Source organism: Felis catus, chromosome A3, assembly GCF_018350175.1.
Source record: "Felis catus isolate Fca126 chromosome A3, F.catus_Fca126_mat1.0, whole genome shotgun sequence".
Lineage (NCBI taxonomy): Eukaryota > Metazoa > Chordata > Mammalia > Carnivora > Felidae > Felis > Felis catus.
In genome coordinates, this window is record NC_058370.1 from 135,335,901 (window position 1) to 135,363,028 (window position 27,128).

Consider the following 27,128-nt stretch of genomic DNA (forward strand, 5'->3'; position numbering starts at 1 on the left):
AGAGCCGCAAGCATGGCCTTCGAGAAGGAGCGACAGGACTGCTTTGTACTGAGCTCCTTCGACATCTCAGGCAAGGGAGTGATTCTGTAAAGAATCCAGAGATGAGTAAGTCTCAGAATCTGGCTTCTTTTTAGAGGAAAGCCAAGCATGGAGTAAAAGAGAAAATAAATACAAAATAATATTTATTAAATGCCAACTAAAGCACAGATAAGTAGCATTCTAGGAATTCAACGAATGGGAAATTAAATGATGGAGTCAGGAGGCAGAGAGATCCCAACAGAGGAGTTTTAGAAGGTGGGACTGCATCTGACCTACAAAGGGGGATCTGCCATCCCTCCCTCAGACCGGAAGCTGGCTCCCAAGCTCTAAGGCTGGTCCTCTGTCAGGAAGCTGGCCCGTCTTCAGGGCTGCATTTGGGTGGAGTGAACGCTGGAGTCTTATATGCCTTCCAGCCAACGGGTGTCAGGGTGAAGGCTTCCCCTTGAATCAGTAGGAACATAAATACCATTGCACAGGCTTAAAAATAAAAAGAACAAAATGTGCTTAGGCTCTGTGCTTTTTCGTTACTGGCTCTTCCTCTGGATCATTGGGTATGATTGATGAGAAAATGCAATCGCCAAATCGAGGTCATCTGGGAAAATCTTCAGAATCTTTCTCCTGCTCTTTCCAACCCTGCTGCGCACAAAGATTCCGGTGCGTCCAGGGGAATGTGGGAGAAAATGCCGGGAAAAGCAGGCACCCATCTGGACTTGCCCTCTGCCGGGCGACGTTGGACAAGTCCCCAGAACCCTGGGCCTCGGCGTCAGCGCCTTGAAATGAGAGCCTTGGGAGATTCCCGTTCCTCACGCTGGGCACAGCCCCATCTACCCCGTCTCACACCGCACAGCTGGTGCAGAGGAAAGGAGTTTTGGACCCGGGTGTGGACAGCAGAGAGGACACACAGGAGGAGCGAGCTGTCCTTTCCAGGAGACGCACTCTGGCACCCTGTCTTGGGCTGAGCTGACTCACATTCTGACTACCACCTGTTACTGCCCACCTTTTTCATCGGTTTGTGAGGACGAGGGATGCATGTCGGGTCACCGTCATGTCCTCACAGAGGAAAGTTCCCTGCTCTGTGTCTGGGAACGCCCTGGAAGGCCACTCAGGAACTACGCCCACCCAGGGGTACACCGCAGGTGTTTCACATCTCCTGGTGTGGGACCTCGCATTCCTTAGCTCAGGCCGCCTTATCTCCCAGGTTCCTTCCTGGTCCCCGGATAACCACTCATCTCCCTGTTATGGCCCGTCCCACCTGGCACTGATCCTCGCCACCTCGGCCCTTGTCCTGACTCTCCTCAGCTCCGTGCTTCGGCAGCTCACGCAGAGACGGTTCTGCCCAAGGCCCCTCTCTGCCACCGTGTAGTGAGCAGACCAGGAGACCACTGTCCCCCACGGAGGCTCTGCATTTGACAATAAGGTCAAGGTGTTTGTATTTCCACAGGACTTAAAACTTAGTGTGGCCTGTCCTATAAATTGTCTCACAATTCTGGGAGGAAGGCACTTTAGTTCCATTTTTACAGTTTTGCAAACTGAGAGGCGATGAGGTCACATTCCTCGGGATCCTTGGTTCACTCACTCAGCTTGCCCAATGGATGAGTGAAGGCTGAACTGAATCAGGGAACGAGCAGGGATGGGACAGGCACGACCACCGCCCCGGGGGTCCCCTGCACGTGCTCTTTCCAGCTGGCCCCGTTCTCCCTGGCAGGCCGTCTTGGCCTCGCTCTGTGGGGCGCCCGGGGAGAAGGGTCTCGGAGAGGTTGCATGGTGAGGACCGAGTGACTGCCATCCCAGCGATTTGTTTTTCTGTTATTGTCAATGTTCTTCCCGCCACGGAGCCTGCGAAGGCTGTTTTTCCGGGGGCACCGTGTAGAAACCTGTGCTTTTTTGCACCGATTCTCTCCGAAACTGGTTTTTGGCTCAAGGGGAACCCTTAGACACCCAAAAGAGGCCATGATTTAACGGAATGAAAACACGTTTTCATGCTAAAAGGGATCTGAAATCGGATACAACATTTGCTGGCATCGTTCTAGATGCTCGGTGGAAACAAACACACAAAAGCAGAAGAGAGAAACCATCCTTGTTGGGGCAGCTTGGTTCTTGAGCCTTGCAAGAGTAGAGAAATACCTCACCAGCTCAGAAAAAAAAAAAAAATGCGGAGGGAGAAGGCAGCTAAATGAAGAAAGCTTGCTGAACGCCGGGCTCTCTGTGTGTGCAGTGGTCGTGGCACGGGATGGGGCGTGTGTTGCTTTTGTCAACTCCACGTCTTGTGGCTGCCGGCGACTGGTGTCGGGCAAGAGTCCTTCGGGCCCCCCCGTAATGAATTGTAATGAATGGCTAGCAATTAGTGGGTGAGTATCGGTAGGACAGTAGCAGTGTCTCAAGTATTTGAGAACAGTCCGTTCCGTAGGCGACGCTGAACGTTTCCTTGCCTGACATTATTAATTTTCATAGCAGATTAGCTTTTTGTTTTGAGCACAAAGGTGAGCTTAGCTGGCTCAGCCTCGTCGCAATTAAGCTTAAGCCATAGGAGTGGAGTGCCCATTAGGACTCAGGCACCAAGCTGGGTGATGGGGGCTCAGAGATGAACGCTCCGCCTTTGCCCCTGAACGGGGTAACTGGTAGGAAACTCTACACACTGAAATTTAAATAAGAAGAAAGTTACAAATTAAAGGATTATTAATATTATAAAGGGATCTGCATGTGTGTGCGTGCGTGTGTGTGTGTGTGTGTGTGTGTGTGTGTTTAACAAGAATATTCACTGTAAGTTTATTTCAAATAATAAAACTCCTGTGGGGCACCTGAGTGGCTCAGTCCTTTTAAGCGTCCGGCTTCGGCTCACGTCATGATCTTGCAGTTTGTGAATTCAAGCCCCGCATCGGGCTCTGTGCTTATGGCTCAGAGCCTGGAGCCTGCTTCGGATTCTGTGTCTCCTTCTCTCTCCGCCCCTCTCCCACTTGCGCTCTGTCTCTCTTTCTCAAAAATAAACATTAAAAATATTTCTTAAAAACTAAAATAAAGAGTATTTTTTTGTAGAGATGTGTTCAGCTATTGTGTGACTTCCACATTTAATGCCTGTACATTAAGGACTTTCACGACATATATTCAAAATTGAAAACTCTCGCCTATTTGGACATGAGAATATTGAACATGACTGCCAAGATACCAGGCAAAAATTAGAGTATTGACACTAACAAGTACAAGTTATCCAATTAATTTTGATTGATTTATTAATTGGTTATGAGCCATCAGAAACACCGTGCATTAAAAAATCTCAAAGGCAAAATTCTCAGAGGACACTGCCATATCTCTAGAACGGAATCCACTTATTTAACTTTGGTACATGCAAAAATAATTAAGTAAAATGCATTCTATCAATTTAAAATAGAATCTATTTTGCATTTTCGCATAATCTACGTGTATATTTACACACCTTCCTGGAGCTCGGGCCTCTGGACTCACATGCCAGGCATTATCTCTTTGTTCATTTGTGTTTATAATTTATTTATTTTTCCTGTTTTTCTTTTAAGCCTTCAGCTTCTAGGCTTGCCATACTCAAAAGCATGCATGCCGCCTATGAGTCTTAAGCTCTGGTCATACCAGCCACTTCACACTGGTCATCAACACCGCATGGTGACCCTATTTCTCTGGTCACCCACTCACTCCCCTCTCTCTTACCTCACAGGGGTCCTCTCTGCCCACAGCACTCACTCCCCGTGCCCCCCACCAACCACAGCCCCAGACCAGTGAACCATTCCCCCACTTGGTAGAAAAAATGCGAGTTATTGGAAACTCTTTGACATCCCTAAAATTAAAAAAAAAAAAGCGTAATACAAACCTATTGGTATCTACCCCTTATTCTATTCTTCTTACGAGAGAGGTTAGCCCTCCTCCTTCTAAAGTGGACCCCTATACCAATGGTTTGGATTTTATGTCTGTCTGCCCAATTTGATGTCTCTACTGTAAGTTTTCCTTTTATTTTATGTTAAACCTTACCTCTCAACTGGATTCTTCCTCTTGGCTCTCATGTTTAAATCTTCTTCTTTTTCTCCTTATTTTTTTTTTTTTAATTTATTCTTAGACAGAGAGAGACAGGGCATGAGCCGGGGAGGGGCAGAGAGAGGGGGAGACGCAGAATCCGAAGCAGGCTCCAGGCTCTGAGCTGTCAGCCCAGAGCCCGACACGGGGCTTGAACTCCCAGACCGCGAGATCATGACCTGAGCCGAAGTCGGACTGAGCCCCCCAGGCGCCCCTAAAAAGGTTCATTTTTAAATACTTACATTTTTACATTTCTTTATTTTCCTTTAATTATTTTGTTAATTTCAAGTTAAATTTAAGCAAACATGTTTGTTTGATTAGAAATACCATGCACAGTATGTATAATACTCCTACAGATGTTTCATTCTTGATAGGTAGATAGAGATAAGAGGTAGAGAAAGATATACATACATTGGTAGTTACAAACATGAATATACACATACCTATGATATCTATATCTAGCTAGATATAGTGTATATATTCAGAAAGATATATATATATATATATATATATATATATATATATATATATATATTTCAGAGACAGAGAAAAGGAGAGAAAAATGTCTAGAATAATGATTTGATAAAGTCTCACCAACATTTATTTGTGGATGCTCTTTTCTTATTGAACTCTGTTGTCTTCAAGTGCATGCTCTGTTTTACTTCTTTATGGTTAATAATAAGCTCCTCCCTCCCTCCCTCCCTCCAACTCTCCCTCTAACTCCCCCTACCTCCCTCACCCCCTTTCCTTTCCTTACTTCTTTCCTCCTTTTCTTCCTTCCCTCCTTCCCTCCCTCCCTCCCTCTTTCCTTCTTTCCTTCCTTCCCTCCTTCTTTCCTTCCTCCCTTCCTTCTTATCTTCCTTCCTTCTCTCATGGAAAGAGATGATACCTCCTACGAGGTTGTGAGAAGTCACAAGATGGAAGCTTTTGTGCTACCCTTGAGATGCTCAGCTCTCCCACGATGTGCATCTCCCATCACCCCTGCAGAATGCATGGGCTCCTATTCCTCAGCACTTTGAATCTTTCGTTAGCACACCCTGGAGTCTACATCGTAGAATAATTCCTTTCTTAGAGGAAAGGCAGGGATGTGTTTTCTTCATTGTTAACTTCCTTTCCCCGGCACAATAACCACTTAATAAATATTTGCCGAACATAAAGGTAATAATATAGGGTTTACTAAGTGCACGAAAGGCATTACATTTCAAGTCGTTACTCTTTTCAATGACCTTGTGAGGCCAGCACGATTGCCACCTCTATCCTACAGGTGACAAAACTGAGGCATAGAAAGCGTAAGTAATAACCCCCAGGGCATCTCCATTAAGTGGACACTGGGGAGGGGGTCTGCAGATCCAAGCTCTTAAACCGAATAGTCTTTGAATTAACTTACTTTTAAAAAGTCAAAGACAGAACAAAGGCCTTTCCTGATGACATTTTCTATTTTTTGTTGTTGAACCTCAGAAAATGAACAGCAATATCATTAGACTTGAACATTATGTCATGCTTCCCGTATGGTCTAGCTTCACTGCTTTGATGGAATGAAAACAGTTCCAGAGGAACCATCTCGCTGTGGTCTTTGCAATTCTTTCACCTCGTGCACCATTGCCATTCTGCAGAAGGTAAGACTCCCTGTCCCCCACGTGTCCTGGGAGATGTAAGACTTCAATCTCACTGACCCCCGGATGCGGAGAACCCCACTTCTCCCCAGAGCCTGTGCAAAGTGAGGCTCCCCTTATCTTTCGGTCAGCACGCACTGTATCAGGAGGCATGGTGACGCAGGCCGGGGATGATTTATTGCACGTGACACGGGTTTCTGTTTATGCACTCGTGAAGGCCATGTCTGCAGGATCTGTGGTGCCAGCTTGCAACCGGTACCCTGAGCCGAGATGAATACATGAATAATTGTTTTGATGATATTAAGCAGGCGTGTGTGATGTCGCTTTGCAACATCTGCTATTAACAACATAAACAAAAGGAGTCTTTCCTGGTTGTATGTTACAGTGCTTTCAGGAAAGTGTTATGTGTCTGATTTGGTAAGCCTTTGCCGATATCAATTAGAGCACCAGTCTGTTTCTGAATATCCCAGGATCAAGTGGAATGCCGGTGTGTGTAAAATAAGATGGCTGGATAAAAGTCAGTTGTCGAGTTTATTGAAAATGCCAACCAGCCTTCTCCGCCCCCCTAAGATTTTAATTCTGTGTATCTCAGAATAGAGCAAGAAAATCAGTGGACGTTTCAACGAACACCAGAGGTTACTACCATATGTGGCCAGGTTGAAAAACCATTGATCTGATCTCACCTCCCACAGAGCTAGCCTCTGAAGTTCTCAACAACGCATCAGACAGAGGGTCGATGCACTTGGAACATTTCCAATGATGAGTGATTCGCTACCTTGCAAGACAATCCACCCAGCTCTGGAGCTCTGGCATACAGTAGCATGTTAGGATATTTTGGATTATTAAATAGGGTCCTTGAATCCAATGAACTATAATATTTTTCCCGGCTGGAGAGCAGTCTGAGCAGAGGCAGTGAGCTGGAAGGCCTGGGACGGCTGGCCATTGAAAGGACAGGGGACACAGAGCAGTGCCTCAAGTAGACGGATGACCACGGAGCAGAGGGGATTCGGTCATGAAAACTGGTCAGTGGTGATAAAATGACACATGGGTACCCAGCCCCATCCCCACATGCCCCGTACCTTGGAAATACGTAAAACCTGCATTAATCTTAGATACACCTTGTGGAAGGGGTGACAATGAGTTAACTGAGAATAAGTTTCCACCACTCACTGGAGCAGGGGACGGAGCTGAAACAAGAACTGAATTCTGGGGGTACCTGGGTGGCTCAGTGTGTTGAGTGTCCAACTCTTGATTTCGGCTCAGGTCATGGTCCCAGTGTCATGGAATCAAGCCCCGCATCAGACTCCACATGGAACCTGCTTAAGATTCTCTCTCTCTCTACCTCTGCCCCTCTCCCCTGCTCATGTGTGCGCTCTCTCTCTCTCTCTCTCTCTCTTTCAAATAATAATAATAATTAAAAAAAAAACCCCTGAGTTCTGTTACGAAAGCAAAGGAGATAACATTCTTACACATCTCAGAACGTGGATTACCTTTTATCTCAACCATAGTTTCAGGGGGCAAAATCAATTTCTCTGTAGAAATTTCTACCTTATTCTGCCTGTTAGAGCTACTCAAGTTTTCTTCCTTGTTTCCTTTTAGCTAAAGGGAGGTGGAGTTGGTGTCTTTTCTTTTCCATGTTGAACATTCTCAATTCCACCATCCTTCATTTGGCATAACTGTAATCTACCCTTCTGGGTATGCTATAATTTGTACATATTTTCCCTAACATGGGCAACAGAATTATTATTCTCTACTCCCCACACATGGTCCAAGATATGATTTTTCTCCAAGCATATTGTGATGAATACAGCTTGAACCATCAGCTATTCTAACAATAGTTTTAAAAATAATGCAAATGATAAACCAGACATAAAACATAAATTTAAACACTATGTTCACAGTCCGTTCTAGGTATTATAGAGGGTACTACCAGGCGTATGTATACACATGGTTCTGTCCTACAGATTCTGTTGCACACATTTTATTAATCTAGTTGATTGCAAAGCTCTCCTGAGACGGTATTTTAGCTTATTTTTATTTTACTTTTTGGTTTTCTGTCTATTCAGTGCAGTAGGGTAAAGACAGACTTCTGTAACAAAGGTTGTTGCAAACCTAGAGCTTCCAGAGTAGAGAAGTTTCTTCTTTCATATGTAGCTGTCCCGATATTAGCAAAACAAGGTGTTAGGGCAGACTTGTCCCTCAGTGTCCTTTATGGAATCAAATTCTTCCCCAAGTTTTTCTTCCTCATCCTCTGGCTCTCTATTCCCTGGGACAGAAATCAGTATTCCATGCCCACCATCTATTTTGATCAGTAAAGTTCTATTGGAACACTGCCATTGGATAGGCAGTGTCTATGACTGCTTTGTTGTGGCAATGGCAGAATTGAGTAGTAGCCTCAGTGACCTCATCACTCACAACATCTTAAATACTTATTCTCTGGCATTTTACGAACAAAGTTTGCTGATCCCTTTCCTGGGGTGTTGTCATGGTTGAAGCTCGGTCACCACCATATGTAGGTTCAAGATGTAGAAAGAGGCAGAGAGGGTGGGAAAGGCACTCCCCTTAGGACTAGATGCAAAAATGGCACGCATCACTTCTATCCATAGATGGGACAGAACGTAGCCATGGCGACACCAGCCCGAAGGGACGCCAGGTAGTTCAGTAGAGCTGACGGTCACACACAGGCTACAAGTCTGTATCAGGCGGGGGGTGGGGGGGGTGAAGGGGCTCTCCCAGATGGCCAGCAGACTCTGCCACACCAACAGAAAAGAGGTGAGTTCCATTTTAGCGCACAAGCATTTCGGTCTTCTCCGACGGGATAAGTTCTGTCAATCAAATGTCCCCTTTGATTTAATGCCTGTGTTTATTTTAAAGAAAAATGTATCCATATGTTTCTGCATCATTTATACCTCTCATCAAAATGTTGTTTTTCAACAGCTGCTTGGCACTCAAAACTCCTGGTAGAAAATGAATAAGCAAGTTTGGCTTTGCAGCGTGAAGCCCAGAAGTACACGTGGCATCTAAGCCCGGCATGTCAGCGTGCCAGCAGCACCTGGAAGGTAGGGTTTGCACAAACATTGAATGGAGCTGATTGCAACGGAGATCTTCTTCAGCCTTCATCTACTAAATTGGGTTGGTTGAGTCCACTGTCAGGTAGTAACATTCAAAACAAAGACACACGGGGTATACAAGGAATCCTACACTGACAAACCAGTCGCACATTCGCGGTCCCATTTGGCCGGCCCTATACTCTGTGGGCTCCAGCTCTGTCATTTGGGGGCTCCGAAGTCCCCTGTTCCACTAGCATCCTGATCGCTGCTGGTAGGAGAATACGTCCAGCACCTTTCTCCCAAGGTGAGAGTTCAGAAATCCGGAGCACAACCAGTCTCTAGCTTCTAGGAATTGCCACAAAAAGGGAGGGGGACCTTGGAGTCAGGTCCGACGTGGCAGCAGGGCAGAGGCCCGGGCATCGTGGCTGGCTTCCCTTCCTGCTCCTTGAAAACTCCTCTGGGACTTGTCTTGCTTGCAAGGCTGAGCCTCCAGCCACAGATGGGTTCTGTGAGCCCCCCTTCAAATAGCTTTATAATCAGTTCTCATTGTGATTGAATTAGTAAGGATCAGCATTGTTGAATGGAAGCAGGCTGATTGTTGTGGCCCTGCTCTAGGTGAAGATACTGAGACTCAGAAGGTCCAGCTCATAGTTACCACTAGGAAGTGGCCGAACCCAACACGACACTAGGTTTTTCCATTCTGCATCCAGTGACATTTATCCATCTGAGGAATAGTCTGATGATCTATCTCCGTTGTCCTCTGAGAAATTAAAAGAAAGTTATGGCACAGCCAGGAGGCCCTCTTCATCTGAGAAGGCCGGCGGAGAACCGTCTCCTCTCTGAAGCTTTCTGCCACCAAGGAGCCAGAACTGGCTGCTCTCTTTCCTCTGTCCCCATAACCACCCCCATATACAGTAAAACCTTGGATTGCGAGTAACTTGTTCTGCGAGCATTCCACAAGATGAGCAAACATTTCTGATAAATTTTAAGTTGGTAAACAAGTGATGTCTTGAGATGCTAGGAGTACCTGATACAGAGCATCACGTGACCACAACTGAGCTAATGGTTCTCGAAATTTGCTTTGATATACAAGTGCTTTGGATTTCAAGCATGTTTCCAGAGTGAATTATGCTCGGAAACCGAAGTTTTACTGTGTTTCTATTTGAAGAACCACATGGATTCCATTAAGAAGCTGCAACAGTTTCTATACAATTCACGAAAATAAGTTATAAATAAAATAAAATTCTTCATTAGAGGAAGAATAGTCTCCTCATACTACCTTTCTATCACAGTACCTCGTGTATTATGGGCGCTCAGGTTTTTTTGTTGCACAGGAATGAGCAAATGAGCAAATCAGTGTAGTAGAAATAGCTGTCAGAGATCTCAAGGGAGTTTTCTGAAGTGTTAGAGAAAAGCATAATTAAGCATAGCTTCATTCACAAGCTAGTAGCAACCTCTCGTCAAGATCACCAGGAATTCTGCTACTGCGTCCCCAGTGGGCAGAAGCTAATACTGTCCGTGCCCTTGGGAGTCTAAGGCTTTGTCGGCAACGTTTCTATTCAGATGCTGTAGAGAAAGAAACACGGAGCCTGTGTGAGGGCTCTTCTCGTCCTATGACTGAAGATGCTGTAAGGCTCACCTCCCCAGAAACCCAGAATTGTTTCTCCTGCTAGATTACTGAGGAGCCCGGCTAGGTGGGGCCGTGACTCAGATGGGACACGTTGTCTCCAGAGGGCCACATTAACGTTAAAGTATCTTCCAGTGATGGCTCCAGCAACCCTGGTAAGTCAGGGAGAATCTGAAGAGTTGCAGGAGAGAGCGCAGTGTGCTACCCTGTGCACGAGCCCCATCGGCAGGGGTGATGGGGCTGGGGCATGTTCTCACAGGACCGAGAGCAATGGCGGGGAGCAGGTGCATGAGGAGCAGATAGGCAGCAGGCGGGTGGGTGGGGGCCGCCAGAGGGCAGGTGCAGGCACGAGGGGGGGCGTGCACAGAAAGGCACAATCACAGCCGCTGGAGACAAGAGGCCTGAGATTTCCCCCCCAAAGAGACGGGATGGGTTTTCCTGGCTTTTCTAAAATGGTTCCCAGAATTCTATGTCCTAGAAATTAATTCAGGAATGAACACTTCCCAGACTCCAAGCTGGATCCATGGAGAAAGAATGTATTTTCCAGGGCGGCTAACTCAGAGAGTCCGTATGGGAAACAAAGAAAGGCTGTGTGGATTAGAACGGGGTAATAAAGCAAATGGGCTCTGGCTTTGCTTCTACGACACACCGGGGTGGGGTGGGGGGACCATAGGTGTCATCAGCTAGGCGTCAATGTCTGTTTTTACCTCCACTACCCTCCCCTCCCCCAGTAAATATGCTTAAAATGGCACGATTACAATGGAAATGTGGTTCCATGACGCTACTGCCTCCCTACTAGACTCTCTCCAAAACTTCTTGGCTGTCTTGACGATACAAGCAGGACATTCTGGAAGCCCACATGGAAAGGAACTGTGAGGGGTCTCTAGGACCCTCAGGCATCTTCTGGATGCTGAGAGTAGCTTCTAACCAACTGCCAGCAAAAAATACTGAAGCTCTCAGCTCTATAATAATGAGCAACAGAGCACTGTCAACAACCATGTGAGCAGAAGGACGCTTCCCAGTGGGCTCTCCAGAGGAGAACCCAGCCCTGGCCAACTCCTTGATCACAGCCTTGGGAGACCATCGAGCTGGTGGCAGTTTGTTCTACGGTGACAGAAGGCTAATGCAATGGTGTAGCTGGTATTGCAGCTGGCATTCTAGCAAAATTCTAGTGCAGAGTTTTTTCGTGATCCACATCTCAGATTCCCACTGAAAAGAAGTAGGAATGGGGAACATAGGGAAATACAGAAGAAGGAGTATTTCTACTCTTGGAGAAAGACAGATGTGGATTTAAATTGACACATCATCTCTTGCTGGCTGTGTGATCTTGCACAAGCCACTTAGCCTCTCTGTACCTCATATTCTTCTCCAGGAGAAATGAAAAGATTTCTTTCACCGGGCTCTTGAGTGGATATGAAAGAATATACAGGTAGGGCAGGAAATCTAGTGGTGCTAATTGCTCGATTCAAGTAATCATTTATTTAAAAATTATGGGGCGCCTGGGTGGCACAGTCAGTTAAGCATCCGACTTCAGCCAGGTCAGGATCTCGCGGTCCGTGAGTTCGAGCCCCGCGTCAGGCTCTGGGCTGATGGCTCGGAGCCTGGAGCCTGTTTCCGATTCTGTGTCTCCCTCTCTCTCTGCCCCTCCCCCATTCATGCTCTATCTCTCTCTGTCCCAAAAATAAATAAATGTTGAAAAAAAAAATTAAAAAAAAATTATCATAGCTAATATCTATTGAGTATTTATTGTGGACCAGTGCACTAAATCCATTTTAAATATTTACACAGTTAATCTTTACGGTAGCCCTAAGGAGTAGATACTATTACAAAGAAACCAAAGACCATACCCAAATCACCCAGCTGGGATTTGAACTTAGTGCATCTCCACTGGAATTCAGCTTGGATATGGCAGAGGCCTCATGACCAAGAGGGACCAGTTGGAGGCAGGCACTGGGACCATGGCAAGCAGTGAAGGCTGCTCTCAGATCCTTAGCCTTCTTCCACCCTGGATGCAGAAGATACAGGTGTCCCCTGCTCTCCAAAGGTAAACCATTCTCAGGAAACCTTTGTAAGCCCAAATAGCTTAAGGCGCAGAGTAGCCTCCAAAGTTTGTGATATGCCCACTTGGCTTTTCTGGAAGAAATCCACTTGTGCGGTAACAGCTTTCTTTCATAAAAGCTCCTCAGATCCCTTTCTGTTAGTGTAAACAGGCAGCGAAGCAGGCCTCTTGTAAAAGCAAAGTGGCATAATGTGAACTTTCAGAAAGTGAGGTGCGCCTGTCGGAGGAACAATTCCCACCGCAAGGCAAACATCAATTAATTATTGGGTCTGAGCATAGGGGGCCTTTATGAAAACATTGCCATGCACGGCCGCTTCTCTAGGAGACTGGCGGCACACTCTGGATTAGTTGGTCTTCCAGGAGATAATCCAAGAGTCTACCAACTACGTATGAAATCATTCTATGGGGAAACAGGTCCCACATCCCAAACAGCTGACTGACAGAAGACCTTTGAATATATATTGTTTGAAAAGTGTGTCTGCCTTCATATGTGTGTTTGTGTAGTTCCCTGAGTTCCTTTCGTAGACTCTTTATATATAAAACCCTGCAACATCATTAGGTTAGAGTCTTGAGTAGTGCCAAGGGTCACTGAGGCCAGGAGATGGTCATCGGGGAGTGGGGGGCGGCATTCAGTTTTCTGGCCGTGTTTCCTGAAGGCAGTGGAAGAGAGAGAACAGTCCCCCAAGGTCCTCTGTGCTGGGGGAGCTGGGGTGGCAGCCACATGCCACCCCACATGCTGGGGTGTCTTGCACAGAACTGCTCTGTGGCACTCTAGGGACCAGCACTGTGTATTTGGCCATCCACAACCTTTTCAAACACACAACCATGTCCCTTGCCCCAGTACACACCAGTTGTCTTTGGGGATTTTCGGATGTCTTGGGGTGAGCTCGAGAAGTTATGGCCTCAAGGACTAAGAGGTGCATTTGGAGTCTCAGATTCTCCGATTTTACACTAAGTAGAGTAGAATCCACCATATGCATTGGCGCAGAGATGTCTGGGCAGGGCCGCCCCACAGGGGACCCTGACAGATCCTGTCACGTTCTCAAGGCAGCTACTCTCCACCTGTTCTGGGGAGTGATTTTCCGTGGGCTGGAGACAGACATCAGAGCACAGAGGTTCTGGGTTTGTGTCAGCTGTCAGCCCAACCAGGCAACAGTTCGATGAAAGCTGCCGCGAGGGAAAACAAGGGAGCAACTGTTAGAAGAAGGAGAACACAAAACGCCAGGTGTCTCTAAAGAGTAGAACATATATGGAGGTTTAATCCAATGAAACTCCCACTGTAATTCATTGTTTTTGCCAAGGGAATAAGCCATAATTCTTCAGGGGAACTTAACTGAAGTACAGTGTTCACAGGAAAGTACATGAAACGAAAGGGGGCTGCCCCACTTTTATAAGCTCTGAGAGAAGGGGTCTTAAGGACACTTACATTTCACAACTTACTGTGGTTGTCCCCCATCTTCCTGCAGACTGGCCTTTCCACCCACCTTGGCAGACTGGCCAGCCATTAGTGTTTGTATGGTCTGCTGGTCAATGGTGGATTTGACTTTTAATAGTTGAAAAAAATTAAGAGATTGATATCTTTTTTTGTATACGAAATGATATGAAATTCAAATGTTAGTGTTTATAAGGAAAATTTTGCTTTTTGCCTTTGGTGCTATGGATGTTTTGGATCAGATAAGTCTTTGTTGGGGGTGGGGCTGTTCTGTGCAGTACAGGATGTTGAGTAGCACCCCTGGCCTGCACCCACCAGATGCCAGCAGCACCCTTGTCCATTAGGGGATGGAGACGTGTACAGATATTGCCTGGTGACCCCTGGAAAGCAAAAATCACCCCTGGAGAGAGCGGCCTTCTCGTTGGACCTCAGCCATACTCATTCATCTTGCTGCCATCTGTCTGCCTTCCTGGGACAACAGCAGGGTTGACTAGTTGTAACAAAGGCCGTCTGCCCCAAAAAGCTTAAATATCACGCCTGGCCCAATATGGGAAAAATCCTTCAGCCACTGGCCTAACACACAGAAGGAATCAGAGTTGGAAAAAGGCATGAGGAAGAAAGGAAGAGAGAGTCAGAGAATAGGTTGGTCAGGCAAAATAGTTTCAGGAAAAATGCATTTGTCTGTTTGCTTGTTTGTCTGTTTTGTTTAAACAAAGACCAATTAGTGCACAAATCACCACGTACAACCAAGTACACGTTTCTTTCCAAAACGACACCATCGAGTTCCTCAGCTCTGCCTCTTCTACTTAAACTTGAGAAAGCTACCATCTATCATAGACATGCAAGTCGACTGAAAAGAGCCAAATGAGACAACGCGGAAGTACTGACCCTTGTAGGCAACTCTGCAGCTATTTGAATATATTAGCAGCATGTAATGGTTCAACAAATTCCAAGTCAACAGACTGAGAACCATTCTGTGAAATCCAAGGAAGAGATAAGAGCCGGGATTTATTGAACAGTCACCAGGTGTCAGGCACTCAGAGAGAATCAGTACCTATATGGAACCCTCTCAAGAGCGCTTTGAGGCATCATTTCCTCATTTTTGAGACGAGGGAGCTAAGGGTCACAAACAGGACGGGGCTTGTCCAAGATCTCCTGGAGTCAGGAGCAAAACTGGGACCCTGACTGGGACCCGGATCCTGCCAAAGACTTCATGTCTGTCACTGTCACGATACATGTTTGGTAAAATACATTTGAATCAGTCACATCCACAAGGACGTCAGATTCTCTGGAATGAGCCGACATTTCTAGAAATCCTGAGCACAGAGGGAGCTAAGTCAGAAAGACACAGGATCACTGAGTCTCGTCCACAGCCACAGTAGCCACAGCCCTGCTCCATCGGTTTCCAGGGAGCATGGACCGACATTTCCTGGGGTGACCCGGCCTGTCTGAGATTTTGGTAGAGTGTCAGCGTTTCCATGCGCCATGCTGAGCAATGTTAGAAAGGCGCTCACAGACAATCTGAGGGAGTAAATGGACTGAAAAGGCATGTGTGTAGAAGCAGGCAGTATAAAGAGAGATTTATCACTTGTTCTGATAAATTGACAGTGAAATTAAAAAGCTTAATTATTTCAGCATGAATTTTGAGAGGCATCTTTTCCCACTGAACATATGAAAAAGTTTCAGAGCATTTTGCAGCAATAAAACATCTGTGACCCAGTTTACAAAAAAACAAAAACACAGAATAAAACTGAGAGTTTTCAAGGTAGCAAAGAGTATCAAGACGGATACCGTCTTCCAACAAGAGAGGGACGCTGGTGTATGCAGCGGGCCTTTGAAAGCACGTCCTTACAAATATTGACTGAGTGGGAAAATGGCAAAGGAGAGTTCTGTAGGGCCCCAAACATCACTGAGATGAATGCATAAAGGTTGGTGGCAGAACAAAGACCAAAGGAAGAAGGGTGACTGGGTGGCTCAGTCGACTGGGCGTCTGACTTCAGTTCAGGTCATGGTCTCATGGTCCATAAGTTCAAGCCCCTCATCAGGCTCTGTGCTGACAGCTCAGAGTCTGGAACCTGCTTCGGATTCTGTGTCTCCCTCTCTCTCTGCCCCTCTCCTGCTTGCTCTCTCTCTCTCTCTCAAAAATAAATATTTAAAAAAATAAAACAAAACAAACAAGCAAACAAACAAAAAAACAAAGACCAAAGGAAGAGATGAATGGGAGTTCACTAATGGAAAGACAATGGCGTCCAGGAGCTGGTGAAGACAAAAAAATACACTGAATGAATTTTAAGGACAGAAACACAGTTGGAAAAATTATGGCAAAATACATGCTCTGAAAGCATGGAATCATAATAATTCCAAAATGTCTCATTCCGTGTGGTGTGTTGCTAATGGAGAGAGATGAGCGGTAGAGTCTAAGGGCTTCATGGTTTAGTTTTAAAAGGTTTCAGCTATGTCTGGGACTTAATTCCAGGGGATCAGGCAGGGCTTAAAAAATACCTTTTGAAGCAAACCCAGCTCAAATCCAATAAACTCAATAAATATTCACAATTCTTCAATGGTTTGAAGTAGATTATTTTAAACTGATACAACACTTGACAAAAGTCTGTTCTAAAGAATGTATAGAATATTTACATATAGTAATTTACTAATTAGAGAAAAAATAGGCAATGCTTCTGAAGATAGGAAACCTATATTGTGCATAGAATTAACTAGATTGAATCCATGGTGAAAATTCTTGGACTTTGTGCCTTGATCATTATTTCAATCTGAGTCCCCAGTTCCCGGGAAATTTTATGCATATGAAGTAGGCACTTTTGTATGAATGTTCACTTTTAGCAAAGTTCTGATTAGTAAAGAAAAACTAAGGTAACCAAAATACATACATACCAGGAAGTGTTTTCCAAATGAATTTTTTGACTTAGCCATGGTCTTAATAAACAGAAGATGGGTTTTTAAAACATAATTGTTGCAGATACCTTTTGAATTAATATTTTTACATAAAAAGTTAATTCATTAAATACTGAAGTAGAGGCTCTCAAAGGGGAACACCATTTCTTGAGTGGGGGGGAAAGGAATATGGTATAATTGGGGGACTTCTCAAAATACAGCATACCCACCACCCAATCCCTCTACCACTAGAAGAAAATTCTAATACACATCTACAAAGTGGCAGACCTATCAATGACCCCACAACCCCGTGTCCCATTCTATTTAGAAATCAAGGCCTTGTTGAGTCATTGTTATTAATGAAAAAGGATCATTTCTCCCAAATGTGTTTGGAGCATACAGCAGGAATAAACCCAACGGTTTAATGCTCTGCTCACGGCAATCCTTGTCAAGGACTAGATTCTACCATCAGCTCAGCTGAATCAAAGCACAGGGTTTGATATTTGGCTGGTAATATGCATGAGAGTTGCCACAGGAATGACCTGAGCGTCATTCAAAACCTTTATAAAGTTGGGCAGAGGGAAACAGTATTAATGGGATTGCTTGAGAAACAAGGGGTCCCATTCTCCCTCTCGAGGAGGGTTGTCAGTGAGGGTCATAACCTGTGTTCCAGGTACCCTGAAATCTGTTGAAGTGTAGAGTTGGACACCTAGAGCCATTTGCCTGGGGGCCATCACTTTGCCTCTTTCCCAGTGTCCCACAGATTGCTTCTTATGATTCTCGGGCTTTTTTGTTTGTTTGGTTGGTTGGTTGGTTGGTTGGTTGGTTTTCCATGCAGCGAGAACACTGGAAGGGTATTACGGGCTTTATTGTAAGAACGCACACGGTCATGGACATTGCTGGCTGTGTAGTCAAGTGTGCTCTATAGGAATAACCGAGAAATGTCTGCTTAAGTTTTATCATCAGAAATAACTGTGCTTTTTAGGGGCAAATAATTCATTTTGTACCTTATATTCTCTGTTGCTTGTCACAGCTCCTGCCTGCGTTTTGGCATCAGATACTAGAAAGCTTCAATCCAAATCTGTACGCAAACACTTCTGAGTTCACCCTACATCCCTTCACTCACTTCCCTTTTGTTTCACACAATGCACTTTCTTACTCATTTTTATTCCGTTTATCTTGTTATACTGACTGGGTTCTTGGTGAGATGAATCACATCCATTTCAAAACAGAGCAGAAAAGGAATGTGGGACAGGTATTTTAAAAACAAATTTTAAATATTTATAGTCTGTCTTCTAAAAAGCAAGTTGTTTTTTTACGTTAAGTGGGGCAAAGGGCGGAGGGATTATTATAAGGTCTGGCTCTTGACCGAGGACCTGTGATTGAATGGACTCAAGCTCAAAATTGCCCAATAAGGTTGGGGAGAGGTGGGGGAGGGGAGGGCGGGAGGAGAGGGGGTTGCTGGTGAGGGAGAACAAGAGAAATACCACTAACAACTCAAGATTTATCCCTTACCTCCCAAAGGACAGCTGGGTTGCTTCCAAGTTTGGGCAGTTAGGAATAAAGCCGCCGTAAACATCTGAGTGTGGGTTTTTGTGTGGACCTAAGTTTTCAACTTCTTTAGGTAAATACCAAGGAGCGTGATTACTGATCGCATGGTAAGATTATATTTAGTTTTGTAAGAAACTGCCAAACTGCCTTTGAAAGCGGCTACACCATTTTGCATTCTCATGATGTTGGCTTTTGATTAGAGTCTTTCAAATATGAACTAAACTACCTTGGATTGTGTGTTTCCCATTAAGATACTTTCAATACTAACAAACTATTGCCAGCGTAAGGATTAAAATACACCTATAATTATGTATTTATAAATTACATATACTTGTTTATCTAGAGATATGCTAGAAAAAAATTACATGAATTTCAAGAATAAATGAGAAAAAACATTAATATAGAAAGACATTTTTTTAAATAATTTTTTATTTTTTATTTATTTATTTATTTATTTTTCAACGTTTATTTATTTTTGGGACAGAGAGAGACAGAGCATGAACGGGGGAGGGGCAGACAGAGAGGGAGACACAGAATCGGAAACAGGCTCCAGGCTCTGAGCCATCAGCCCAGAGCCTGATGCGGGGCTCGAACTCCCGGACCGCGAGATCGTGACCTGGCTGAAGTCGGACGCTTAACTGACTGCGCCACCCAGGCGCCCCTAGAAAGATATTTTAATAATCTTTTCTTAAGGATAGCTCAATCTGGGAAAATAAATATTAAGAATGAAAATAGTTCATCAAATATTTATGAGTGTGATCTAATATATGCATACAAGTATATAATGCGTGTCTTCAAACTGTATACCTGTTCTACATAAACCGCAATAAAATATTTTATCATTTGCACACATTACGTAGAAAGTCTCAACAAAGTTTTTAAAAAAATATGTGCAGTAAAAACCCTCTGATCATAAAACTTTTAAGTTAAAAATAAGCAAAAAATCATACATTCATAAATTAAAAAATTAAACATGATCCTGAAGCACTCAAGTGTTAAAAAAAAATAGAAATAGAAATATTTAGAACTGAAAGACAGTGTGAATTATTTCTAGTCAAACGCATGGCGTATAAGTAGAATTTTAATGTAATTAAATAGCCTTGAATAGATACCATTAAAATAGGAAAGAATGAAACTAAGTGAGTTAATTGAACAACTCAAGAATCTAGCAAAGAACAATAAATTATAATTAGAAGTAATTTAATGAAATAAGTGCCTTACTCCCTCCAATTTTTTTAGACATGGTTGAATAAGAGAAAAAGAGAAAGGCCTCTTCAGTGGATTATGGGGTCAGATTTATGGTCTCTTTCTATCTATGGGTAGATAGGTGGATGGATAATGTTTTCATCAAAACAGGTTACCTGTTCAACAGCCATTTCTAGCCCACGGAAGTACCTGCCGGTACCTTTCCCCGACATTCTGTAGTAACCCAGTCCTGCCCAGGGAGACCTGAAGAACCTCTCCACAGTTTTTCTGGGTAACCTCTTCTCCACTGATGGAAAGAGGTATTTGAGGAGAGATCCCCATTCTGTGATATATGGTTGAATGAGTTTGGCAGTTTTTTGGATCTAGGACTAGACACATTTATGGTTAAGAGTCACTGTACCAAGAAAAGAATAGAAGACACGTGAAAGTGCTGGAACCCTGAGGGCCGTTTTGAGTCAGTTGAACTAAGCCCATGTGTGCCTGCCCTTTCTCGGGACTCCTTAATATGTGGATAAGAAATGTCCCTTTCATGTCTTACAGCTGAAATCACCCTCTCACATGCAGTCATTACCTGCCATATTGCTTTTTCTAACAGCCCCAGACAACATGAAATCCAACGTTGGTTTCAACCAGATGTGGGAGTAGCAAGAGACCTCAACTAAGCAATTTTACTTTTAGAGGAAAACACACCCCAGGAAACACCTTTCTGAACACAGAAAACCAAACTCATGCGGCATCGATGTGCTCCATCCACCTCAGAGACGAAACGGTTGCTTCTTTTGGATTTCCAACCATTTGTTGATTCAAAACATGTAAGGCGTTATATATGTTTTATTTTATGAGAGCAGTCGTGGATGGCAATGGTATTACAATCGTCCTCTGTTTTGGTACATTAGAAAATACGTCTCATATTTCCAAGCAGTGTGATCCTTGCTTTTGTTAGGGTCATCTCGTTGAATTTTTACAGCCACTCCACATAGTTGGAAATATTCCCACTCCAATAATGTGATAATGGAGTCGAAAGAAGTTAATTAGAAGAAGCTGACAAAGCATTATGTGAGAACTTGCCAGAACAGTAGTAACAATCATGGCAGCAGCAGAAATAACAAAACTATGTTTGGCTTGCACTGCTTGGTTTCCAGATACAGAAACCAGAAGATGGCTTAACCACCATTAGTTTTCACAGTAAAATGCGCAGTGACCAGAGGTCTGGTGGTGCTACAAGATGAAGATAAATTAGTTCAAATATTGCATCATCATCTAATTTATTTAAAACAAGAGTGAAAAATTGATTACTTTGAGTGTCACGTTGACTTCAGTATCAGATCGCCAAATCCACTTTATTTCACATGACATGTTTTTGGTCTATTTTACTTATGTTTGGCTTTCTTCCTTAAAAAATTATCACAGGGGCGCCTGGGTGGCGCAGTCGGTTAAGCGTCCGACTTCAGCCAGGTCACGATCTCGCGGTCCGTGAGTTCCAGCCCCGCGTCAGGCTCTGGGCTGATGGCTCAGAGCCTGGAGCCTGTTTCCGATTCTGTGTCTCCCTCTCTGTCTGCCCCTCCCCCATTCATGCTCTGTCTCTCTCTGTCCTAAAAATAAATGTTGAAAAAAAAATTAAAAAAAAAATAAATAAATAAAAATAAAAAAAAAATTATCACAGAGTCGCAGAGGTTTTTTTCTCAAAAAGTAAAATATGGCATATTGTACTCTAAACAGGACAGGGGCTTTCTTTTCTACAGGAAAGTGAGTTTGTGATACCCATGTGGGTGGCAAGATGCCAGGCCATTACTGGAGGAATCTCCTCACAAACAAATGTAAGGGGGCCAGAGCAGACCAGCAATCCAAGACGGGACTTTCGTGAGAGGGAAAGCCATCATCCTGCACTCTGCGTCCCTGGGCCCCCGGATTTGTACCAAAGCAAGAGATTTACGCGTTCTCCTGCCTGCATCTTGACAAAACTATCTTGGGAAAACTTTTTTTTCCATGCTACCAGCCCCACTTTAAATTCCTTTTCACCTTTTTCTTCAAAAAATGCTGATTTTAGGGGCATCTGGGGGGCTCGGTCAGTTAAGCATCCATCTTCGGCTCAGGTCATGATCTCATAGTTTGTGAGTTCAACTCCGCATGGGGCTCTGTGCTGACAGCTCGGAGGCTGGAGCCTGCTTGGGATTCTGTGTGTGTGTGTGTGTCTGTGTGTGTGTGTGTGTGTGTGTGCGCGTGTGTCTTTCTCTCTCTCTTTCTGCCCCTTCCCCAATCACACTCTGACTCCCTCTCTCTCTCTCTCTCAAAAATAAACATTTAAAAAACTTTTTTTTTACATTTAAAAAAATGATTTTAATGAGTTATGCCTATTAGAAGTCACTGATTTGTCACCCTTTCTGGTTCATTATTTTCTTCAACAACCTCACAACCTCCTTTAATGTCACAAAACTGTGGCTTTCCTAATCCACCGCATTTCATTTCATCATTATTGTTTCTATGTGCTTCTAGTTCAAGGTTTAGGAATCAGCCCTGTGGGAAAAATTGTCGACGAACACTGGAATTTGAAGAGCTTCGGGAAGGTGGAGACAATTTGCATTTGTTCATAGCCCGCATTTAAACTGAGCCAAAACTTGAGACGGTTTGCGACTGGTCCTCTCCTGTACCTGGGCAGAAACAACCTGACCGTCCTGAGCTCTATCTTCCTGCACACAGGTTTTCACATGCTGATAGAAACATGGGCAAATTAAGACTTCTCCATTTCTCTAACGGAGCCGCCTGTCTTGGCCACAAATCTGGCAAATGAGGCGATATGCATTGTATTACAGTTTGCTATCGTTTATTGACTCGTCTGTTGGGGAAAATGGGATAGAGAATGCACAGCACAGAGCAAATATATCTGTATACACAACGCGTGTTTTGGGGTTAGGATAATAATTTAAAATAGTGGAGAGACAGCTATCAAGAATAATTTCAATCCATTTCAATCATTAAGGATTTGTTCTACTTTTTGCCAATTATATGAACCGCGAAGCTCTCACTGTGGGCTGCGCACCAGGGCTTGGCCATTCGCACTTGGGATATTTGAAAATATGCTTTTCTACCCAGTCACATAAACTTAAAGCAAAGATGTTCAGCTAAGATAGACCACTGAGACACAGACACATCTGACTGCTACAGCCAATCTGTCAGCCGTGCTGAAAATTTTGCCAAATGGGGATCCCAAAAGAGAATAGACCTAGACAGAGAGTGAGTTTGGGCAAGTTTGCTGGTGACAGAAGATGGATGTAGAAACAAAGGGGGGGGGGGCTTACAGTGTGATCACATGCCTAGGCATAAGTCCAGAGAAGTCAGAGAAAAATGACAAATTGAAAGAGAGGGACCATGGTCCTATAAACCACAGGGCAGATGATTAGATTGGATGTGGATGTTTCTCGGGAAGAAACACCCCAGCATCTCAAAGCAGCTGCTACTCCCATTCCTAAATACAGGTGTTATGGACAGTCTTCCCATGCTTTCCGCACCTCGGAAATTTACATCGTTCCTGACTCATGGTAAATCTCACTAGTCTGATTCCCAGAGATCTGTGGCTAGAAGAAACGAGACTCAGGGAAAACAGTAGGACTGCTTCTGGGCGAGGCAGTCCTTCCCTCCTATCACACACCTTCATGGGAGTAAAATCAGACCAGCTTTTCATGCTGCAATAGTTATAATACTAAAATCCCTTGTATTTCTCTGGCAATTAAGAGTTTACCAGTAAGTTTCATATTTATTAGGGTGTTGAACCTTCATCATGATACTGTAAGGTAAGCTAGTTCAGACAATCTACAAAATCTAGACAATCTAGAAAATGGCACAAATACAAATAAAACACACAAACAACAAAAATCCTCCTGAACTCACACCCAGAGGTGTGTATAAAACTCTGGGCTGATCTATGAGCCCTCCGGGTGACCTTTCACACACACCCACCCCTACCTCCTACCTCTATAGCCATCTCTACTCTGTTGTTGGGTCACCTTATTTGACTACAGGCTTTTCGGTTCCTCTTGCATTTTCTGCTGGTCTCACACAGACCCCTATTTTTTTCTCCCTTCCTTCTCATGATAATCCTATTCTGAGGCAAGCAAGCCCTACCATAGACAACTGGGTCTCATAAACCTTCCGGCCATAGACTCCTTGTGAGTTTTCATATTCCATTGTCACAGCATGCCAGAAAAGTAGATGTTTTTCTCACTTTGCTGGTAAGGATAGTGAGAGCCAGAGATCTGACCTGATGTGCCCCCAGGAGCATAATTAATAGTGGTGGGACCAAGACTTACACCTACCACCAGCATCGAGAAGAACTGTGCAAATGTTTGGAACCTGCTGAGTTTTTTAGTGTTTGACCTCCTTGCATTAAAGAAATAGCCTTAAATCTATGCAAGACATTCTGACAATAACCACTACCTCGTGGTATCTGTATAATACTTTATTGTGCAGAAAAAAAGAAAACTCATCACACACACACACACGAACACATTTATATACGTCTCTATTAGGACTAAGTTATACCAAGAATTCCAAGAATTCACTTTTGAGTTACTTGGAGATGACATTTATTTCTGTGGGAAGGAAGGAGCTAGCAGGTAAAAAAACAAAAAACAAAAAACAAAAAACAAAAAACAAGCCTGCAGTTGGCAAATAGAGCTAGATACACAGGCTTGGTTTTCTCATGCCACTGAATAGTCATCCCCCCTTATCTGCAGGGGGTATGTCCCAAGACCCCCAGTGGATGCCTGAAATCAGATAGTACTGAACCCAACATATACTATGTGTTTTCCTATACATACGTACCTATGATAAAGTTTAATTTATAAATTAGGCACAGTAGGAGACTAACAACAATAACGAATAATAAGCCAGAACAATTATAGCAATATGCTGTCATAAAAGTTATGGGAACATGATCTTTCTCTATCTCAAAATATCTTATTGTGCTACGCTGTCCCTTCTTCTTGTGAAGTGAAATGATAAAATGCCCACGTGATGAGATGAAGTGGGGTGAGTGACTTGGGCATGTGACACAGCCTGAGGCTACTGTTGACCTCCTGGCAATGCTTCTGGACCTCAGCTGACTGTGGTAGCTGAAAGCAGGGGAGGCAAGACCGTGGATAAGGGGACACCACTGTAGTTCTGCCGGACAGAATCATAGAAACCTGTATAAGACTGAAGGGAGGTGGCCTGGAGAGCGCTCTGAACACAAAGAGTGATTACTTCAAGGAATCATCAAACAGAACTTGTGGAAAGGTCAGGATGAATCCCTCTCTCATAAAGAATAATTTAGCCTACATTTCTACAAGGTCAGCACATCTAACGTATTACATTGTTTTTTATTCCTTCTCTGAGACTTGCAAGAATGCCCAGGTTCCTCTACGAAAACCAAACCAACCAACCAACTAAACAAACAAAAACTTGACCTTCTGGGCTCTGTATAGCATGACCACTGTCATAGGTGCCAAAGAACAGGAATCGAAGCAAAACATGAGACTGAGGGAAGGGAGGAGCCAATTATCTTCAGTTAACTCTTAACGTGTTTCTTGCCTCCATTTTCACTTGGGGCTAATAGGGTGAATTGAAAAGTACTAGTTAGAGTAAGAAGAGTATACACACGCATGCACACACACGTGCATAATTCATAATCTATGAATAAAATTTTGTTAATTCATTCAATAGTATTAACTATATAAAGTTAGTATATAATTACATATAACATATAATTATACCTATTAGATGCAAGGCAGTGTACAAAACAATGTAGAGGTCCACACCCCCAGTCCCCAAAAGACCCTTCAGACAGCAGGAAAGCTCAAACACACTTGCAAATCCATATGACATGGTGACGTTGGTATAATCATCACAACAGAAGTGTAGATAGTGGTTTGAGGCTACAGGGGAAAGATAATTTTTATTTTGCCAGGAAGAATTATTGACATTATGGAGGAATGGAGTTGTTTTGTTTTGTTTTTTTTTAGTTTCTTATTTGCATATAAGAGAGTTATAAATTTAGCATAAATTTACATGATAAAAAGGCTCAGATTTAGAAAATTAGGAGTTTTGCCCCATCCAATGTAAATTGAGTCTGAGAAAAGCCATTTCCTTGATGAGGAACCTGGTGGCACATCTTACTATAAAACACACTCTCTTCTCACAGGGAAGAGCCGTTACAGTTCCTGTGAAATGGCATGTTCTCGAGAGGTAATTGCAAATTTCCTTCCCAAGCTGAAATTTACGAATTACCAAGCAGGCCTTGAAATCAAAAACACCAGTTGGTTCCATGTCCCTTAGCAAATTTTTTCCAGAAGTAAATAATTGTTACTGGCTGGAATGACATTCAGCCGAGGCAAAACGGTCCTTCTGAGGCCCGGTGGGGTGCTAATGGTCAGATGGTAGGTCCTTAACTTGCTGGGAAGTCGAGCAGTGTGCCGAGTCTTGCCCATTCTGTTTGAAACACTTAGCTTTTCAATAGGGAGTGCTCAGAAGGAGATGAAAATTGCTCTGGCCTCAGAATGAAAACAAGGAGGAGCAAATGGAAACAAAATTGGTGAGCACCACTCTCAGAGGCTGAGGCCTATTTCTTCATCATTGCTACATTGGGGGGAATTTATTTTTGAAAATTCCTACAATGAAAGACCAGGCTCGGTCATGAACAATGGTGTGTTTAGTGAGTGTAAATCATCAACAACACTGAATAAGAGATGTGTTTCCAAATGGAGAAAGTATGAGGAAGGAAGGAAAGGAGGGAGGAAGGAAGGAAGGGAGGGAGAGAAGAAGGGGAGGGGGGGAGGGAGGGAAGGAAGGAAGGAAGGTAGAAAGAAAGGGAAGGAAGGAAGTAGGTAGGTAGAAAGAAAGGGAAGGAAGGAAGGAAGGAAGGAAGGAAGGAAGGAAGGAAGGAAGAAAGGGAAGGAAAGGAAGGAAGGAAGGAAGGAAGGGAGGGAGGGAGGGAGGGAGGGAGGGAGGGAGGGAGGGAGAAAAGCAGTAACATGCTTCTCCTACTTAAAGAAAGAAATGGATCAAAATACTTGCATTAGTCTTCTGAACTGTGCGCCCTGGCATATTAAGCAGCTCTATCAGCTTTCTAGAAAGGAGACATTTGCTTAGGAAGTCAGATACATCTCTTAAGAACATGCACACAGAGGGGCACCTGGGTGGCGCAGTCGGTTAAGCGTCTGACTTCAGCCAGGTCACGATCTCGCGGTCCGTGAGTTCGGGCCCCGCGTCGGGCTCTGGGCTGATGGCTCAGAGCCTGGAGCCTGTTTCTGATTCTGTGTCTCCCTCTCTCTCTGCCCCTCCCCTGTTCATGCTCTGTCTCTCTCTGTCCCAAAAATAAATAAACGTTGAAAAAAAAAATTAAAAAAAAAAAAAAAAGAACATGCACACAGAGTGGCTGAATAGTCTGTCACATTATTCATGTGAAAAACATACTCTTTACTACATCTCTTTTATTTAAAATAAATAAATAAATAAATAAATAAATAAATAAATAAATAAATAAATAAATAAATAAAACTAGAAATGTCGACTAAACCAAACACAATTCTCTACCCAGTAGCTAATTTTTCATTGTTCTGGATAGAGGAGCGGGAGGGAGGATGAAGCATTT

The 27,128-nt window shown here is 43.8% G+C and overlaps 1 protein-coding gene across 1 annotated transcript in view; it reads right to left on the reverse strand.

Annotated features, from left to right (window-relative positions):
• Nucleotides 1–12,136: 12,136 nt before the first annotated feature.
• RNF144A (ring finger protein 144A) overlaps nucleotides 12,137–27,128 on the reverse strand; it is a 339,972-nt gene continuing 324,980 nt past the window's right edge. The window contains exon 11 of the transcript XR_006596038.1: nucleotides 12,137–13,590. The gene's annotated coding sequence lies outside the window, so the exon portion shown is untranslated. The remainder of the gene's footprint in view (nucleotides 13,591–27,128) is intronic.